The sequence below is a fragment of the Penicillium diatomitis genome, assembly GCF_028827545.1.
Source record: "Penicillium diatomitis strain IBT 30728 chromosome Unknown utg000003l_segment0_segment0, whole genome shotgun sequence".
NCBI classification, from domain to species: Eukaryota; Fungi; Ascomycota; class Eurotiomycetes; order Eurotiales; family Aspergillaceae; genus Penicillium; species Penicillium diatomitis.
In genome coordinates this window covers 3,671,300-3,691,211 of record NW_026623175.1, presented here as the reverse complement: position 1 = coordinate 3,691,211, position 19,912 = coordinate 3,671,300, and positions in this window count along the sequence as shown.

Genomic DNA, 19,912 nt, shown 5'->3' with positions numbered 1-19,912 from the left:
CGGCGTCAGTCTTGAGTCCCTGAATTTGAAAGACGTTGGCAGTACAACATACTGTATATCTCTGCAGAGCCACACCGTCAATAAGCTCCATAACTGACCCAATAACCTGGTACTTCAAGCAAAATACATCAGCGGTACATGAGGTAGAGCTGCTCGGGCGAATACTCTCGTAGATTCTCCTCCTCTAGTTTGTTACTTGGGTCGAGATGACTGCCCGAAGAAGAGATTTTCTACGCGTACAAGGCAATCACCCAAAAAAGAGCGCTTCAGCCGCTTCGTCAGGTTTTGTGTCATTTCTGGGCTAAGCTTGCACGGGCAGGCATTGGGATAGTCACTTAGGAGCAGTGACCTAGCCGGACAGTCGCCTGGATTGACATGATTCATGTGCTTTGCAGGAAATGTACGACTCTGGTATATCACGACTTCTGAAAGACTGGCTCATGTTGTTCCGGATGTGGCCCCCGGCTTATATGATCTTCTTGATGATGTGCAACCTTGCCTTCGGTCAAAGTAATTCAATACGTGATGCCGTCCATTCACTGCATCACGTATTAGTGAATCAAGTGCTTTCCGACTATAGCTCGTGTGGAGCATCAATAAAAATCGTACCTGGTCATATTTAGAGAAACAAACTCGCGACTCCAGTCTTGTGTTCTCTGGGATCACTCCGTGCCCTCGGAAATTTGAGCATCTTCATTTACCATGGCTCAGGTATGGCTGAGTGGACAACAACCCATATTCTTCATATCCAGCATGGTTGCGTGCGATGATAAGATCTGCCAGCTAGTCTGAGGAACAGAAGTTTAGTCGCATGGAGAATTCAAGTCTTGAACATCAATTCTGCCATCGGCGCTCTCCCTCACGGGTCTATCACGAAGATGATAGTTTCCTTTTGAAAGGACACAAATTCTTACCGCCCGCAAAATCTACTCGCAAACATGACATTTGCCTCAACGTTCTCGCCCGCATCACTTATACCTGATAACCTACAGCTACAGTAGTAGATGCAGCCGCAGAATATGTGAGAGGAATGAGGTGTGAGATTGTTATGGGGAAGAGATTCTACCCAAGCTATGGACTGTGGTGAGCAGCAGAATCGCATGCGGCATGCCATACAAACAATACCTATCAGGAACAACCACTTGATCTCAGTCTTTCCCGTAAATCAGTAAGGAAGGCTTCCAACAGGCACAAGAACCTAGATGTTCTGGGTTGCGCCCACCAGGCCGTGAGAAATACTCGAACAGACTGGACCACGGGTGTACTTGGTGTTGCACCAGTGTCGCGATGGGCGCTCGAGTGACATCGTTTGATCCGAGTCTCTCACAACAACATCGTGTGAGCCTACAAGGCGTCCTGCGCACGCCCGGGGCAGGCAGTTTGCCACGTCAGGCCGCGGGGCCAGTTCTCTCCAGTAAACATCCAGATGGAGTGCTGAGGATTTTGTCGATGCTAACATTTCGCTCCTCTGACATTCGGCTCGCAAATTGACGAATTCTACCGATATATTGATCGCATTTGTTCCAGAAGAAAGATACAAACATATCGTTCACTGGGCTAGGAGGCCTCCGCAAATGTGGTCACTGTGCGAAATCGGCCATGCGGGACAAAGTCCCGGGACACAAGTAAGCTCAACAGGAGACACAGATGCCTTGTCGAAGACAGAAAGGGCTTGAGTGAAGTGACCCAGTTTGAAGACTCGCCTCATAAAGGCGCTCACCGTGTCGGGCGTTCAGCTGCTCCTCAAGAGCACAAGACTGGCACTCCTCTCTGACCGTTCTCCTTCTCCGCATCAAAGACGGATTGGACATCGCCACCATTCCTCGGCATGGTTATTTATTTATTGAGGCATTCTCATTTGCTAGTCCTTGCTGGTTATGATCGGCTGACGAAAAACCAACAAAGGCATTGCGTGTCGAGTTGTCCATTATCGAGTTGCAGAACTCACAGGAGCCGTGGCAGTACGCCTGATATTTTCCAAAACTGGCAGGCACCGAAGCGCAAATTGCACCTCTGGGCTTTGATAAGACCCAAACCTAAAAGTGGCGGGGAGGTACCGCAATCAGGTGCTTGTAGATATGGTGAATCGTCACAGAGCTTTGAGATTGTCCGTCATCACCCTGGCCTAGTCTGGCAGGTGCTCCGTGACAACTAATAGGATGAGAAAATCATACGTTGCTGTCAACTCTATGCTACGACTTGGCTCAGCAAGCTTCCAATAAAACATCTCACGAACGGCCGGGGGTTTCCCTCAAATTCAACCGTGTTCATGTCCAGCTTACATGCACATTACAGCTTGGACCGCCGCATGAGGCCTGGGCAGACTATTGCTGATGTCGAGTCCCTTTCGATCCGACTTATTATGTAAGATGAACCCTGAATTCGTCTTGGCTTCCTATCGTGGTATAGTCATGGTGCTCCTTTGAGGAGCATATGTCGTAAGATTCACGCTGCAGATCGACGACGATCAATCAACCCGTGTGGTCATCTTGACTACAGTACATGTCGCTGGCGAGACTGCGGAGGTTACCCTTCCCAGTTGCACGATTCCTGCTTGGCTCTTCAAGTCCTGTGCTTCCAGTCGATCTATATTTGTCATCACCTATGCACAATAATAATGAGCTGTCAACGTCGCATCAATCAGAGCTATGGTCGCAACCGAAAGAAACGCACAGGTGGCTTCAAATCAAAGTCAAACCTGTGGCTGTAATTTGAAAGTTAAGCCGAAATAGGCGGGTGCATGCAAAACGAAAGAAATGGCGACTATCTCGGTGTTGGTTTCACTATCAATGGGATGTTGGCTCGTTTTCGAAGAGGATACGAAATTTTTGTTTCTGTATGTTGTTCCTGACCTTGTGATTTTCATCAGCTAATCTCCCTCGCAGGTCTACCCTCATTCTTGCAGATGAAAATCTTCTTGCGCACATGGGAAGAACTACTGAAACAGCACCTACCGACAATCACTCACTTTATTCAGAAAGAAGCTACTTCTTGAGATCCGCCCAGTTTAAGATTCTGAGGGACGTTTGATCCTCTCATCATATTCGACTTCCCATGCAGCGCGTCTGAAGATCCATGTCTTTGGCACCACGTTATAACGCTCTGATCTTCTCCCCGTTTCAATCCTTGCGCATGCGCATCTCCATTGAACGAATCAACAGACAGCGCGGCGAAAAAAGAAAGACATTTTCTGGCGATATGACTCGCTATATGCATCCTTTAGCTCGAAGCTAGCAACCCAACAGACTGGCGCACGGTGTCATGACAGAGGCATCAGACCTCACATTCAAGAAAGCTCAACGACATGGCCATGGTCGCGAATAGACTGATTGGCTAGCCGCACACAGGCGGGAGAATCAAGGCAAATTTTCGAAAGAGGCCAGAAAGCGAATGGAAAGGAAAATCGCAGTCATCGATAGAATCAAACCTGATTCCGGCAAAGCAGATGCAATCCTGCACGGATAAATTGCCCGAAGACTGAGGTCATGAATCACCAGGTTCGATCAATATGGCTCGGTCGCTTACGCCTTACAGATATCGCGCGTGGTCACTTGCGCAAGGGGTGAACCCTCTCGATAGCGCGCCCGCCAGCCTCAAAACAAGATTCTAGTCAGGCGCAACGAGGACCAGTATCATGATCTTTTTCCGAGGGTAGAACAAAATAGGTTCAGATTCAAGGTCTCCATAATCCTTCACTCGTTAATTCTTCCTTCCCAACCATCGAGCTTCTCTCGTCATCCACACTTTCTTTCCGTATTTACAAGCAGCAGCGCTCTGACATCCCAATTCGGCCCTGTGGCCCCAATTTCGAGATTAAGTCGACTTTTGTAGCAGTCCGCCCAACAGATGATTATCATCCAAATCAGGTCTCTGCCTCAACGACCTCGGATCTATGCACCTTCAAGACTTACTTTTCACCTATTTGGGCCTGGTTTGGGCGCGGCCCCGCCTCAGGATTCGAGGTTCCGAGGTGCCACCCCCAAAGTCGGCACCATGGGCGTCGTAAATGTCAGCGCTAGTTGATGATTATCCACGTCCGAAACCCGATGGGCACGTCTGATCTTTGCTGAATCTTCAAGCGAGCGCGGGTGGCCAACCCGGGCACATTATGACAGGTTCCATACAATGTGGACACCAAATGGCGCATTGCGAAGCGTATGCCGCGATCGGGGGAATCGATTTCTGCAGAACGACGGACACATTTGACATGTAGGGTCCGAGCAGCTTCATTTGTGGATATCGGCTTTTGATAGGGTTCACGGCTTGCAGTAGGTGATCCTTTGCGCGCAGTCACACAACCGCGAATGGCCAATCCTGGAAGCGTCTGTACTCTGTACTTTTACTTACGGGTTGTTTCTCTTCTCCTCCTTCAAAGGAGGGGCGCTGGGCGCCCAGCCTCAAATCTGAGGGATGCATTGGTAAGATAAAGATTGATGGTGTCTTCGAGAGTCAGCACTAATCAGCAAGCGCCATTCAAATTTTGAATCATTTGAAGAATCGGCAGATCGTGGTTCGTCCGGGGCGGAAAGAGCGGAGAAATCATTAATATTAAGTATCGTTTGTTTGGGGAAGTAATAGACGAAGACAAGAGACGCCTGACCTTTTGATATTCTGCTTATTCGCATTTTATTCGCCATCCTTCTTTTCCCGGGGCCTGGTTCCATTAGAGACCCAGAGTCGGCCCCCACGCAACCAAGCACCGGAATCTCAGACGTCTGAATCCAGTTAGGAGTGCGAGACGTTTCGAAAGTTTACGACCAAAGGAATTTTCCCGAAGGTTTAGTACAATGCTCAACTCAGACAATCATCATTCATTTTGACTGCGCAATGCTGTTCCACTTCTGACAGTCACCTTTACATTCGCGACAGTTTCGCTCCGAAACGGGATTTTGGTTAGACTAAACCAAGATTGTCATCACCAGGGCTTGAGATACTTTATATGCCGACGTTCGTTTACGGACTCGGGAACGCGATCAAGAAATGATATACATGAGTTGCTAGTGTACAAACTACAGACTAGCTGCGTCCATTTGCCGAAAACCACGTGTGCGGCAGACATGGCATGTCGTCACCATGTTGATCCTGAAAGTCTAATAGTTAACTTATAGTTTGCCTCACTGAAGACTTCTTCCACCGGGACTTTTCGGCAATCCGACATGAACCCTGAAGAAGCTTTCAAAAGAAAGGGAATTGAAAAAGAGATCGGTGTTCGTATCTCATATATGTGGTGACTGCTGATCAACTGGGAAGGTCGAAAAGGTGAGAATGTAAGTACCGAACTGTTGTCCTCAAATCCTGGAGCCTTTCGGGCCTCATACACTGACAGTGTACTGTACCTATGTAGTCCCGGTATGCGGATAAGTACGCGAGGCCAGGTGATCGATGAAGAACCATTTAGACTTTCTATCAAAAGTTACATTTCATCCTACATGATTTTTGAGCCAGTAGAGGAGAGTCGAGCAAGTACTTGAGGACGGGAACAATTTTACCGAATATTTACCGACAGTGCTAAACTACTTTGCCCATTTTTCGACCGACTTTCACCTGGAATGCTCGCGAATATGCAGCCAAATACACTTTGCGCCATCCACACCTGCCATTCTGAAAATCGGGCAGAGTAAACACTAACTGCATGCATGTCCTCGACGAGTAAAATCTCTCGGGTGGTCAGCAAGCTGCGCGGGTTGGAGATGAGATAGGTTTGTGTGTCAGCAGCACTGACGACCTCAGCACCCGACCCGAGGTCAAAGCCTTCTCGAATGATGGCGATAGAAATGCCAAACCCGACAGTACAACATTGTAGTATCATCTCAACACGTCGCTACCTTCACGGAGGGATTCTGATGTAACGTTCTGCCTGTCAATACCTGGTCGGTAGACACTAGACTCTAGACGAATATTCACACGGGGAGCACCCGCAGAGTTCTTCAGTAATCCGAGGGTGGGCAAGATCCACACGACACGAGGAGGCTGAAAGCTCAAATGGAGAAATAATCCAGCCCATGGGTGCAATCTGCAGCAAGTCTCCACTCTCCATCCACTCTACTGGCTGCGTGTCCTGCCGCACGGTAGTAAGTCACTGAAGATTCAAATGCTCGATATGAATGATACTGCTGCGTCAAACATGGGATTGTTTACCACCACTTTCATCTCAAAATCCTTGAGCGGTGGGGTGTCATTGACTCTAGGTAAGACTCTGAGGTCAGAGCACCCGAGGTTTACATTGTGGAAAGCGCAAACGTTCTATAGAGCCTCAGATCTGCCTAATGCCCATTGCCTATAGACTATACTGATAGTGTGGAAGATAAGATAATTTTGACGATTTGGGATCTATTTCGAACAGGGTCCGTATACATACATAAACCATTCCTCCCGGCAATGGAAAACCCAGTACCGACCTCAACAGCTTCTTCTTATGTAAAAGCAATCCAACAAGGTTTCCGTCAAAAGTCAAAGTCTAGGTAAGATGAGAGTCGTCAGCAAAATATTGACCCCCCAACCTGCCGAGCCGAAACACCTTCACTAGAGCGACCGTGCGTTTTCGTCAGGCCGGCAATTAGTGGAGACCTGAGCGTACACTCAAGCTACGCTATCCCGTGCGTCTTCTTGTATTGGAAGAGTAAAATCCGATGAAATCCGATAGTTCGGCAATCTCCCTCCAGTAGGGATCGATGCATCATTCAATATTATTGTTTTGCTTCTTCCTACTAGACTCGAGCGCAATACCAATATAGTTCAAAGTGAAGGTCACTGGCAGTGTCTGATACGCTGGCTCGGCTGACGAAGTCTGATTTTCCGAGTCAAAAGTTTTTTTTTTCTTGTCAAGAGACGCCCGGGACTGTTGAGTTGCTGACTGGTCTGAAAGCTTATCGTCCTACACATGGTCACGCTGCGTAACTACGGTCATACAGTGATATTCTAATTCCTTAAGTCTTGACCCGTAGCCCCAGTTTTATTATTCTGCCAGTCAGAAACCCACGCTCAATTCGTGGAGGGCTTTCAGTTGTGCGCTTGATTGGCTCATGAGGGCAGTCAAGAGAATGGTGGGGCAGGGGGCTCCAAGCCCTCAAAATGATAGAATGTCACTGCCAGTACAGATGCAGTACTGAGTATAGTGTATAGTAGTGTATACACTTGTAGAACTAGAACTAAAACTAGAAGGATAATTAGTTTCAACTTATCAAGTACTGAAGTAGTAGTACTATCGGTATATCATAATCATCGTCACAAGTAGATGAGACACAGAAAGGTTTAATTTGGACTTTGTCGAGAAGACGCAACTCTTTTTTGATGCTTAAGCCCCTAGTGAGTTCTTTTCTGATCCCCTGATAGACACCCAAAATTAAAACTACTATTTGTGGCGTCAAGTCCGCTGATTCACCGTCATTCGGACATGATGTACCTTCGCTATGGAGAATATGAGACAAACACGACGGATCCACCGCAACCGAGCGGTGCCAGGTATTTGTTCTGCCGATGCGCAGGCCGCAGAGTCTTGGAGCGGTGTTACCAAGGGTCACGCTTAACATTGTAAAAGCCGATCTGGTTCTTCACGTTGGGCTTGCAAAACCCGAGCACGGGATTCGATCAAGATTGGGTTAATTTCCTGACTGCAATCTTGCAGCGGTAAACTCTCTCGTGGACCAGAAAGTATATATTCAACATGGTACCTAGGCTATGCGATGGTACAAGTATTTTTGGCCAAGGAACCGGCCGCTTCAAGGCCGGTAATAGAAATTTGATATCAACCGACTCACCCAGTATATATTGTACAATGATCGCCGATGTAAATGTTGCATCCATGTTTATAGAGGCCACCCAAAGGCAAGAGTTTACACCCAATGCCTGTAACGAAATCGCACTAATCACATTCACCATGCCATTGCTTAAATTAGACTTTACGGCGAAATGTATTTCCTGCCGTGGTTTCTGCCCAAACACATGGTCATGATGGATGATGTTTCTTCATTTTCAAGTGAGCTGTGGGGGTGCCTTTTTCTTTGTTTAATCCTACCAGCTGTCTTTTTCTTCCGCCATGACCTCCTCATGCTACCATGGTCCCAAATGTCAAAATTCGGCTAGTGCCATCAGAGCCTGATTTTGCGACGGAATCCCCGATCCCAGAATTGATTGATAACCCCTTCTGTAAGCGCAAAGGTATCCACGGGATATCGAGGGTCTGACGATGATGTGTGCACGACACCAATTTCTTATTCGGGAAGGAAAGGGGGGGGAAGTAGTTCCCGGATTTGACAGGTTCTTCCATGGGTCTCGGATGGACGGCTTGGATCTCTTTCGACTTCGTCATTCGGTTGCGGCTGACGCGTACTGCAAGATGGTATCGTATTTCATGTAATTACAGTGCCGGCGTACAATACTGAACATGTATTGTATGACGTTCATACTCATAGAGTTGCTAGTTGCTAGCTGCTACAGTTGAGTCGTTGACTGCTATCGTTTTTGAAGCTTCTCAAGAATAGAATTATGGGTCTCAGTGTGTCATCCGATGAGTCTCATCATTAAATACGAAGATCGAATCATCTCAAGTAAGTTGGGTTGATAAGGAGATAAACTTCCACAACAGCGCCTCCACAGCTCTTGCAAATTGCAACTGGTGTGAAGTTGTGAACCAATGCACTCGGCAATAGATGAACGTAAAAGACCTGCCAGCTCACGCTTGGAGTCCTCCACGGCGATTATACAGCTTACTGCGCACTCGATAGGATTCGAGCTAGCTGAGGTCACTTTGAACCAGATCATGAACAAGGCCAGAGCCAGAGTATGTACGTGTCCTTCTTCAAATGAAGATGGCCACTGCACGGCGCACAGTCGTCAAACACCACCGCGGCCCAGCTGAAGGCCATAGCTTTCATTGTGTATTCATTCGGATCCGAAAAGGATCAAGTTCGGCGCCGGGCCAGGTCGCTCATGTTCACAACTTCACTGTACACAATCTCAATACTGAGGGCTCAATACTGAGGGCTCAATACTGAGGGCTCAGTGATCACATTTGGAGATAGAGCCGAGGGAGTTCACTTCAGCACGAATTGGCCGAATAGATGATCTTTCTGCACCTTGTATTGTGGTCAGTGTCACTAGTACTCACTACTGTGTAGTATGTACGGCAGCCTGGAGGCGAGGTGTCTCGACTCTGGACAGACATGACTAATTGTTGTACCATCGAACAGCTTGTGGGTGTTGAGATATGGTATTTCATGCAACAAATCAAGGCAACATGGCAGATTTTTGGTATATAGCACGGCTCACTGCTAAGTGCTCACTGCTCAGGAAAGTATTGTGCGTTTGATGACTTTGTCCATAGTCTGGCGTACTACTGTGGCCGCCTCTATGAACCAAATCCGACCGATAACCGAGGGCCAATGACAACCAAAGTCGCCGTATCAACCCAACCAGACGCCTTTTTGCCTACAACAAAAAAAACCCACAAAATACGACCCTGCAATTCTGTAGAATAGCAGCAGTCTCTTTCATAAGTAAGATCAGATGCTATTCCTTCAACACATACCGTCATCGTTCTCGAGTCGCTCAGGTGGGATCACCTAAAGTGCTGATTGCATTAGCCAACCATCCGCCGTCGACGGCACGTACCTATGCAACAGGGTCATGTGCCAGGGTGCAGAGCCAGTGACGATGTCGAATGTCTCTCATCTGCGCTGCAAAGGTGGTGCCATCTGCTGCGTAGATGAAAAGATTAGAATGGCCGCCTCCGAGAGGGCCGACGACTCTACAGCAGTACAGCCTATGTCTACACTTGGGATGGTGGCATGGCTGTCTCCGGTGGGCGATGACTTCAGCTTCTGGTTGTTTGCATTGTGCATTGTGCATGCTGTTTCCCCCGCCCCCTCTCCCCCCTTTTCACCGGTTCATTTGGACCATACAAAATCGATGATGAGATCATTGATTTGACTGCGATTCGAGATCATCCCTACTTGCATTTTTGGGGAGAACTGCATTGCATGGTTTGCATTTGAATTGCTAGGGTCCCATGGCCAATTGTGCTTCTCCCCTTCCAAGGTGCGTGACTGAGGGGTGAAGCCAGGCTAGTAGTACCCAACACTTTTTGAGGTAATAGGTGAAGGGCAGCCATCCAAAGTTGGATGAATCGCCTGCGGGACTCACGGCCACCTGGTCACCTTGATCGATGACCCGTGAGAAAGTGGCCTCTGCAGAAGCCGTGGTGGAGGGCAGGAAGAGGCCCAAAGCCATGCAGCCAGTTCGTGGACCCGATGGGGAGAATTGGAGCACTGCGGATGTTGCGGCTTCTGCATCGTCGCTGCGCTAGCTGCATTTGACGTGCCTTCACCCCTAACCGCCATATATCTCATTTGTCGTGGTCATTAGATAGGTTTCTCTGGACTGGCGACATTGACTTGGTCGTCGGGGCTTCTTCCTGGCAAAGCGCCCGCGTATTGCACACAATAATATAGCACTGGTGTGCCGGATCTGAAAAACAATCATTCTGGTTTGGCTATAATGCAGCTTGGGATTCGACAGCTTTCTCAGCTCGAAATCGCAAGCGACCGCTGATCCCTTCGAGTAAGTGTCCAGAAGAGAGACATCCCCCTTTCTCGATCAGGCATGAAGCCGTGCCCAGCCTAATTTGGAGACCCGATGAAGGATAGTACTGTAGTATTAGCCCCATGGCCGGTGTCATACTAAGTTATGGTGGTAGCGATTAGTTTCATGGTTGTGTGTCGTTGTGGGTAGTGCCACTAGTGCTGTAGTACTGTAGCAGTACTATCCAAAGTAGGTCCTCCTTGCTCTGCAATGCTCCATTCTCGGACAGCGTTTGCACTCGTAGCCAGCAAAGTCCGGCACTAATCCATGCTAGGAGGAGGCCGCCACGCCAACGTCACATCGTCCCATTGAGCCACTCAATTTGAAATGAACTGCGTGCTGTGGCATGTTCGAGCGCTGTTGGACAAGGTGTTGGTAGCAACTTGCAGGAGGGCGGCTATCGCTAGAAAAGTGGGGAGAAGGGAGGGGCGGGCTTTCGCGAAAGAGATTAAAATGGCGTCTTTTAGCACCCGACTAGAAACCATCCGACCGGGGGGTCCGAGGAGAAGTGGCTTCCCACTTGTATTCTCAGTGTAGAATTTGCAATCAAATCACTTTGTCGTCCGTGCCGGCGCTTTGACATGTTCGTCACTGGCTCGATGAGCGATCATTAATTTCCGCTATTCCAGATTCAGGCTTGCCGGACTAACACCGATCGTGACATGTATTTCGAGGGAGGTGCTGTCGTCGCCAAGGCAGTCATATACAAGCATCATGTTTCCCCCCACCCCTCCAATGACCAGGTCACAAGTCGAGAATCCAGGGAGTAAGGACAGGGAAGACAACCTGGAAACAAAGAAATAAGGACCGGAAAAAGATGATGATCAACGCGAGAAGCGGCGTGTATGCTGTAAGGTCGATAAGCGTTAAGCATTGCCATTCAAGCCCAATAATGTGCTCCCTGGCTAGTGTGAAAAGCTCGGGTCTGTTGGTTCGGTCGACTGTCCCTGTTCGTCATGGTCCAGAATGAGCTCGACCCATCACAGAAATGCACGCCGACCAGCTCCACTGATTGGATATCGGATCGGCAACATCACAGGCAATCAGGGCCACGTTCCACCCTACAGAAGCTGTGATCGGTGACCGAGTCCCCTGTCTGTTAAGACATCTGCTTGGATCGGGTGAATGCAATATGCACGACATGACTCGCAACCGACCACTAGAATGCGACCGTGAGCAGATATCTGCTGCTAGGCATAGGCTGGCTTACCCTCTGGGGTGATCCTTCCAGCCTTCCACTCCACCATCCGCCGCCATCAGTTGCCCTGGATGGAGCACATGGAGACGGTCTTGACCACCAATCCGTCACGGGTGGAGTAACTACTAGACTAGTAGGTCGAGGATGGTGCAAGAATGCATGATCTTGAACCAGACCAAGGAGGAGGGGGTCTGGGCTACAAGACGAGCTTGGAACGGAGTCGGGGATTCATGAAGATACGCAAGAGCATTCCATGGGGCACTTTTGAAGGCGTACTCCGGTATTCTATTTCCAATCTTGTTGACATGCTGAACGATACAGGTCATCAAGATGAACAGATGTCAGGACTCAGGAGGCCTCAGGTCGATCATGACGAACGCTTTCCAGAGTGGAACGCGTTCCAGATTCATTGTGCTTCTGTAGCTCGGAACTGGCCGCAGGGCGTTTCCTCACGTGACCAGACCGAGCTGCGGCTACGCGACTAACAGCGTGGACTAGTCTCCATATCCAAGGGGAGACATTCATGAGTGGAGCCCGCTGGTTTGTGCTCCGCGAGTTTGTCCACGAAGAGGACTGTGACAAAGCAAGACTCAGCGGGGGCGCGTCGTAGTTTGCCTACCCAAAAAGGGCCAAATATCCGTCTTTAGCCCCCGGGGAGTGTGACAGAGAGGGGCCACGAAGATCTGATCTGCACGGAACCGGGAGCGCTCCTCCGCCATAAGTTATTGGGCCTTTGGATTATTTGATGCTCAAAGGATCACTGGGAAGCAAAAATGATAATAATGAATATGGCATAGTAGTAATATACAATACATAAGAAGATACATAATTAGCGCTAGCGTTCACCTTACATTGTCGCAACCGTACTGTATGTCCTTTGTGTTCCCTCTCTATGCGGAAGATACCGATTCGGACGAACAGGACGGGACTTACAGAGTACTATTAGGTAAGCACACCCGGACTGCCAGGGGATACAGTATGGTTCCGTAGTAAAACGTCAACCAAGCTCAGTGGAACAGGCTTGGAGAAACAGGATCAGAATGATGATTGAGATAGGCAGCATACCGCCCTATGAATCTCACATGCCAGTCAACGCCTTTTAGAAGGCAGTTCCAGACACACTTATAAATCCTTGCTAATGTAGCAACTACCATGAATCTCTGAGCTGTCAAGGACCTCACCGTACACCAGACATCCAAGACATGAACAAATAGATATGGTATTTCGATACATGTCTGTCACACTGCCATCTGTAAGCTCGTCTATACTTTATAGTAACAGACTTATAGACTGACACGGTCAAGTCTTACCCATACGAGACCATTTTGCGGGATTCCAATATTTCTGGAATAAAAAGCACGGCGATTACCGTTAAGCGTCAAAGCTTGCGAGCTTTGAGTTTGCTAGACTCGGAGTTTATCACCTGAAGCATATGATTAGTAAAGTCCGACTTGACTACTAGTAACTTACTACTTGGGCACTGGAGTATGCTTGACGCGTGCTTCGGCTGGTACATAACTCCGGATCCACTGAAGTATGGCTTCCATCTCTGTAAGATATATGTACATATCTTACTGTGCTGTAAGAAATACAATGTATGATTGCTCTCGAGTTTCCAGCCTCCACAGCTCCTCTGTTCGAAATCTACAAGATGCTAGTGAATGTATCTAGTATCTACTATCAGTATCTACTATCTAGAAATCTACTGACTTATCTAATATGATATGAATCGTACCGCACTACTCCATGATTTCTTCAAATGCGGTCGACTCGCACTGGCCGGGAGTCGGGCGACAGTGTCCTCCTGGTATGTAACCCCACATCACACTGCAATCTGCATGACTGCATTTATGTTATTCACTACCAAAGATTGTAATCTGTATGTATATTTTCATATACTGTACCTTACGCCTCCAGATCATATCGTATACTTACACCACAGTAACAGGACTGAGTACGGGCCATCACTTGTGGACTTGGCAAATGGATACGCTGCAGCCTGCATGTCGTAAGCAAATGATCGGCCGAAGTGATCGGCCGATGCTCACACACCGTTGGAAGTCAGGTTTCCGCCCTGAAGAAGATCGCCTGCACAAAACCGGCTGGCGCTTGAACAGGTGGGTGCGAGTGAGCGAGCCTACCTCAACTTGGCGCAATCCACGATGGTTGCAGTGTCGGCCTTGCGCTACGAATTGGGTGTTGGATGCAATAGACGCTGTTTCAATGACGCGCCGATCTCAAATCATCAGATTAGGTCGAAGACCACATCGAGCAAGTTCCGCATCGAACAAAAACACACCGTGACTGCAACAAGAGTGTAATCCCAATCAAATAGCCACTGTTGGGTTGTTTCTGCAGAGACATGTCTATGCAAATGGTCATGCGTTATGAAATAGTGCTGAATATGGGAAACTATTGACAACCAGTCCATTATTCTTAGGTTCCTCACGGCTGGTTAAGCGGGTTCAGCCGATGATTCAGTCTATTTGACTCGGGTAATTGAGCCCTTAGGAGATTGCAAGATTGATGCAGCAATCTGTGGTCTGTACTCTGTGAGCCTAGTAATTAACTTTCCTGGAGGCAAAGTCCAGTTTGACTGCATGTTGAAATCTATGGCCACTCGGCTGAATGACTTTGCGAACCAGAATCTACCGAAGAAGAACGGAAGACTGCATGCTTGCCAAAAGAAAAAGACAAAAATCAAAATCTGCATGATGCCTCTTGCGGTGGGAACCATGTTGTGGAATTTTTGACTGTGCTCCCGGGTGTTACCGATAAATCGAGGATTTCAGGCTTCGATCGCGGCAAGGAGGGCTAGATTTCAAGCCAAGAGCACAGGCGCCCAACATCACCACTCCACGATCTGCTCACCCCCGAATATCTCCACTATGGTACAGGACTGTTAGCACTAAGTTGGTGAGGTAGGGAAAGCTGCGCTTATGGAGCTTTTGATTGAAACTGCTGATTTAGGATAAAGGTGAATTTTCACAATTGCCAAATTTCACAGCATCTCTCTTCATAACTCTACGGGGACAGGAAAGGTGACTTTTGATTGATTGGAGATGTGGATGCAGTAGTCTGTATTTTCACTCAGTACTGCAGGCTGGAAGTGGTCCGATAATAGCGATTCCACCATTCCTTTGGGGCGTTGGCGCGTTTACCAAATCATAGGCGCTGGCTAAAAGCCCTTGACTATGAGCGTGGGAGAACCATGGTTCGCTCTTGTTCGGAGGTGAAGAACTCCCACATTTATCCCTTCTGCCTGAGCATGATTCATGACCATCAATGATCAATCTGGTCGCGGGTAATGTATGGCCAGAATACAGAGTTAAATGCCGAATGTCTAGCTCCGCGACCCAACAGGCATATGTTGGCGATGTGCTGAAGATGGCCTGAAATGCCCCTCTTGGCCCCCTGTTGGAGACACTGGAGACATATGATCCAGGGATCTTCGTCCAAAGAGACACGGAGATCACGAGCACTGAAGGAGCGCAAGTTTTGTTCCGGATTCAACAGTCGGAAGATTGGTCTAGTCCGTCGGTCTTTCTTTTGTTTCTCCTTCTTAGAAAACCGTATGACTTCGGGGTGGGCTAGATACAGAGAAACAAAGCATCGAATTGTATGGCTATCAATCTTGACGTTTTTTTTTTCTTTGGAAAAAAAAATCATCATTCCATCGGAAGGCCTCTTGCCTCTGTTCGGCAGAACATCATGTTCGCCACATGCAACAGTACATTTTGTATAACCGGTAGTCATCCACATCCTCGAAGAGTGTCACCGAGTACCCATGAAGTAGCAACACACACAAATTCATTCAAGGGCGCCTCGCAGGTGGTGGCTACTGGCCAGTGCAGTCCAGCAGTCATCATCATGTATTACTCGTCTCTGCAAAAGCTCGCCTTTCTTCCGTGTCGGAAATAAGGAATTCGCACCCCCCAAAAAAGAGAATCAAGAGGGAAAATTCCACAAGTGAAACCCCCCGAAAAGCAACAAGAGGTGCCAATGCGCTGGCAACCCACAAAGCCCCCACCCACTGCATCTGAGGCCTAATTGAGCCTGCATTAGCCCGTCCTCCTCATTCGTTCTTCATTACCAGTGCCACGGCCGGCCTCGTCACAGGTGACGATTGTGTAGTCCAATAGACGCGGCGCGTTTATGTTGGTTTTTTTTAACTTTCTGGCGGCATGACATTCTTCTTAGCTGTTCCTCTCCTTGATATGGTTTTGCAGGACTGATCGTGTCGGATATTCAGAACTGGGAGATCCTTCCACATTCGAGACCCACTCGGAAAGACAAGCAGGGCAGTCCTATGGATGCACATACTACATAGTACGTACTGACACTGAGCACGACCAGAGGTCAAAAGAGAAATTTTGGGAAAACACCAGACCGAAAGGAAAGACTGACGAACACGGGAGAGGATGACCTTCCCGAGGTGCGGATGATTTCCGGCGGGGAAAGGGGGCTTCACTTCCTTTTTGCTTCAGGGGTCAAAGCGTCTGCCCGAGTTCCACTTGACCTTTGAACCAAAGGTTTCATCAGATGGATGTGATGCTGAGTGGGTAGGAAAGCAAGCATTCGACAAGGGGAAGAAAAGACGGAGAGGTTCAGGGACAAGCAAGATATGCTCAGAAAAGATAGGAATATCTACTACAACTCAAGTGTAATTTACGGAAATCTAAACCGTTGAAAGAAAAGTAAAAAAAATAAAATAAAAGAACGGCGTCTAACTCACGCCTTCGAGGCTTCTTGCATATCATCGCGTGCATAGCAGACCCCGGTTTCGGCGCTCTAGTCCTTGCCCTATCCCTGATCCAGGTCGCTCGATTTGGTGCAGAAGACGCATGAGGATTGCGGTAGTGGTGCTACATAGGAGTTGGAGGGGTTGGATGCACGTACGAGGAGCCCTTGAGCGATGTACATCTCGAGGAGCCAGACACTGCTGTTCAACGACTCAGAAACAACTTAACCTTCGCCAGTTTTTAATCATCGCGGCAGCCGAAGCAACCGGACAAAAGCATAGTGGCGGATATCAAATGACTTCGCTCATGGATTTATCGTCTGTCTTTGGCCGAAGTACGTGAGATGATCTTGATAATCAATCAAGCCCACGCAAAGTGCGCTCGCAAGGAGAGTACTCATAGTAGGCAGACAGCACCCAATTCACCAGTACTGAACTACTGATTAGCGGCCCATTAAGGTTGACTGCTGTTACTGCTGTTACTGCTGTCACGCTGTGCAGTGTGCACTGTGCAGTTGCACTACTGTGACTGTACAGTACTAATGCTAATTGTGATCTAATAGAATTAGACCAAGCTTGTATGCTTCTTATCGTATGTATGTATCATTGTACATCTTTAGCTTAGATACTGTAATTCATTGTGAGGTGTATTGATAACAATGTGGATAATGTATGGGGTACATACAATTGTCAGTAATGATCTTCGGTTTACACCGTTATTCAATATCCGCGGTCTCCACATTAGATCTCATTTGTCATGGATTACTCGCCTAGAGAGTCGAGTCATCCTGAATGTCAAAAAGGCAAAAAGACAAGAGACGCGGCTGTAACTCCAGGTCTGGCATTTAGCAACATACAAATAGGGACATCTCCACTATGTGAGCGCTCATCACTGCCTAGCTTTGAATCTGGGCAGTCTGGGAGAAACAGAAAAGCCGACTTGAAACTGTATACGCGCCATCCACGAGGGAAGAATGGCAGGGCACGGAGAGACAAGAGAGATTGAGTCTAAGCAATTGAATTTTACAGACTTTAAATCTGTCACAGATAGAGAAATAGTTTCGGGCTTCGTGGGCGATCGGCGTTTCGTTGATCGTACTGGAAGGTTCTAATGGGACATAGATTATGTATATTTTGTTGCTGGTGAAAGGAACAATTGCCGCGGCGCTTCTTGCTCGAGAACACAACGAGGTTAGATAGGTACGTTTGGAGAAAATGAAGTAGAACAGCAGACCACATAATATGGAAAAACAATTTTAATTGCCACGGAGTGAACGAATCGCGAGTCAGCCAGCTTCCAGGGAAAAAAAAAAGGATCAGAACTTGTATTGTCACGGTACATTACTGTCAACGGTAGCCGAACATGACCGACAAGGAGCCAGACATTCATCCTAGTCCTACTACCCGACCCGCAGAATTATTCTTCGTGGTTAGATGGAGCCTTTCCACGGTCCAGTGCGTCCTCGACTAAAGCTGCAGACTTCTGCATCTCTATCAGTTTCCCCCATCTTCCCCCATTTCCCCCCATTTTCCCCCATTCTGTTCCCCCTGCCCCTCCCCCTTGCCCCGACTACGAGCATTTAGCGGACACGAATACGCTGGGAGTCAATGTCTTGTGGTATGAAAACGGACTTGCAAGTTGCCACATCCCAGACTGAGAGAGACACCTTTGTCACGATGCCGTAAGTTCTACTTTCAAAACTTGTGAGAAAGAGTGGCGTAACGTGATATTACCTATGAGCGATCCATCTCTCATACTTTATAACCTCATTCTCGGTGTTTCCCGTCAATAGGTCTTGGGTATTAGGCACACTATGCTCTATACCAGTCTATGTATGTATAAGCCTGTAAGGTTGTTTTGTATTGGAATTATATACAGTATGTAACTATGTATTGTGATAGTCCCTTCACTAACCGCTATCGTATACCTCAATGCAATAAAGACTGACCTGACGAATCTCGGAATTCTGATCGTCTCGCTTCACCGGTGTCCTTTGCCTTCGATCCACTTGTCTGGGGGTGGATCCTGAAGTGAAGCTCGAGTCGACCGTTTAGGGAGGGGGAAGAGGTGGGCTTCTGTCGATTGCTCCATCAATAATGTGATGGTGATTACTGCTGTACTGCTGTCGTTGCAAGACATGCCTGGGCAAGTAATGTACTAGAGTAAGTTAGTAGTCAAACCCCGACTCCTTGCCCTCTTTTGAGTCTTGACCTCGAGGGATCCTCGACCTGCATCTCTAGGCTGTAAGTCTAGATAGGCAGGCATTACCGTCATGATGGCCGGAGTACAGTATCCAAGTAGTGAGACCACACACGAGGAGAGTAGTGGCTGGTTACGGTATAAGCGTCTCATACCTCTGGACAACTACCCGCTTCGGGTGAATCATTGCCTCTGCGAGGCTGCCCACAGCCCTGGCCCTAGCAGGTCTGCCCCGTTGGTCGCGCGGTCTATCCGCGGTACCACCGCCGTTGAGTTCGAACTTAACGGGGGCCAAAGGGCACGCCCAGCCTGAGTCGGGTGGTTGAGCGCACCCAACCGCGAATCTGACTGAGCTCTGGCCTATTTTTGATTTTTCTGGAATTTTGGCCGTGCGAATTTCAGCAGCTGCCATGCCGATACATCATGAATTATGAATTTTCCTTTTCTCAGTCTCAAATCCTCAGGGATCGGAGTACAAAATCGAACAATTATCTGATTCCCATCTTGGTTATTCGAATTTTTGAATATTGTTCTTTTTCATCTCGCTTTTTTGGGGTTTTTTTTCTTTCTTTCTTTTCGTTTTCACTTTCGACTCCGCCTTCATCGCAGTGTGTTGGTAATGCTGTGATTTAACATGGCTACCATCTCCCTCATTTAAGCCCCGTGTCTCCAAGTGATCGACCATAAATGTAAAATTTTGTTTCGATCGACAAAAACTTGCACTCCCTCTTGACTTTCACTCTTCAACTGGAGCGGATTCGAGTTTGATATTTGTCTCTTTCGGAACCTCCCTTCTTCAACTGTCAAATTGACACAACGGCTTCCCGTGACTAGCTTGGGATCGTCACTGTCAAGAAAAAAAAAGAACGAAAGACATCCACCGCTCTCGCACAGGCGATAAAATAACTAATACATCACCTGCACGTCAATTTGGAATATCTCTTTCGGCCTTTTTGAATACACCCTCACCCACAACACGAATAAGGCCCCGCAGGACGCCAAATCTGAAGAGCCTTTCGATCATCTAGCAAGCATACAAGAAGTGCTTGCTCTATCTATCTCACCCAAGGGCATTTTATGAAGGCACCATACTAGCCGAGTCCGACGACAAAAGGAGACTTAATTTCCTAGTACGGATCCCTTTACTACTGTGGCTTCCATTCCGTCGACCAAGTGACTTGTGGAAGACCGGAGC